The sequence below is a fragment of the Sinocyclocheilus grahami genome, unplaced genomic scaffold, assembly GCF_001515645.1.
Source record: "Sinocyclocheilus grahami isolate Dianchi unplaced genomic scaffold, SAMN03320097.WGS_v1.1 scaffold19355.1, whole genome shotgun sequence".
Lineage (NCBI taxonomy): Eukaryota > Metazoa > Chordata > Actinopteri > Cypriniformes > Cyprinidae > Sinocyclocheilus > Sinocyclocheilus grahami.
The window spans coordinates 1,836-3,470 of record NW_015517563.1 but is presented as its reverse complement, the minus strand read 5'-3'; the positions used below and the strand labels follow the sequence as shown (position 1 = coordinate 3,470).

The following is a 1,635-nucleotide window of genomic DNA, read 5'->3' as shown; positions in this document are numbered from 1 at the left end:
CTGCGCTTGTCAGAAGGAGGGACTTTGTAGAAAACGAAGTGTTTGCTCATGATCAGTCTAAAGATGATCAGATTTGGCTACCCTCTGTACTGAATATTCATACAGAATATTCTGTTTTCTCATTGGAATTTTAGTTGACTTTTAAGAAATATAACTTTTTTTTCTGCTCAAACCTGCAGGAAATATATAATTTAGACCTGTACAAATGGGGAAGCAGGTTGTGGATGGGCTGAGGGAAGTCTTCCAGTCAGGCAGATCCAGACCCCTGCAGTACAGAAAACAGCAGCACAAAGCCCCTGCACCGCCTCATCACTGAACGCCAAGCAGACATCGAGCAAGCTCTAAAACAAGACCTCAACAGGGTAAGGCAGCCATTTTGACCGTTTCCTTTAAAGCTATAAAATATTCATTCAGTAGCAAGTTAGCAACACTGAATGTTTTTATTGCCATCAAAGTCATTCAGTTTTACTGAATGCTAAAACTTTATTGTCACTGTCATCAAACAGAATACATATAACACTTCACTCTTTGAACTGATCAGCATCGAGAATGACATCAAGTTGGCGGAAAGCGACATGGCAGACTGGGCAGCTCCTCGGCCTGTGAAGAAGAATCTCAACAGCGCACTGGATGATGTTTACATAAAGCCTGAGCCTTTGGGTGTTGTGCTGATAATTGGAACCTGGAACTACCCTTGGGCCATGATCCTGCAGCCCCTGGTTGGAGCTATTGCAGCGGGTAGTAGGATTTTTTTACTAATTACACCCAACATGAAATGATGTGTTCAGCCATGCTACTTCCACAATATAAAGCATGTGCAAACAGAAGAAAATGTTGAGCGGGACTTGCTTTTATCTATTGGGAATAAATTGGATTATAAAACAATGATAAATACAGTAGGAGGTGATGAAAGTTGATAAAGCTTGTCTAATTATGACAACTCTCAGAATACATTTTAGTGATAAGTGTAGGAAGGATTGATCTTGTTAGACAAGATCTTGCTCAGCTTGTGCTGCTGGCATGAATGAAGCTTGCTCAGAATTACAGGAATTAGGATACAAGGTAAGGTCAGGAGAACCCTTGTAGCAGATCTAGACTAAAGCAAATTCTAATGCTGCGCAGTACTGAGCTGGCTGAGGTTGAAATGGAAATAACAAGGTTGCGTAGATTGGAGTGAGAGATCCTGTCGCCAATAGCCTCATGGTTAGTTGGCTGACATACAGCGCAATTGTGGTCATGGCGACCCGAGTTCAATTCCCGTCTCGAGGTCCTTTGCCGATCCTGTTCCCCTCTCTCCTCCCGGTGCTTTTCTGTTGTCTCCCAACTGTCCTATCTATAAAAGGCATAAAAAGCCTATAAAAACAACGAAAAAAAGGAATGAGAGGTCAATTTGTTATTGCACTGCTGGCTTTGAACAACCAGTCAACTTCTCTGAAGAGTTTCATGACTGAATTATGCATTTGTTTTAAAAGTGGCACAAGTTATCACATTTTGAAGAAAGATTAAAGACTAGGAATGTGAATTAAGAAATTAATTGTCAGTTTTGATTTCATGTTAACTTTTAATCTCTTTTAGCTTCACCAAGAAGCATCACCAACACCAAATGAGATTTCAACTCCACACTGTTTTCCACTT

General features: G+C 40.7%; 1 pseudogene; it reads left to right on the top strand.

The window, feature by feature from the left end:
• Positions 1-199: 199 nt before the first annotated feature.
• LOC107579704 (fatty aldehyde dehydrogenase-like) overlaps positions 200-1,635 on the top strand; it is a 3,265-nt pseudogene continuing 1,829 nt past the window's right edge.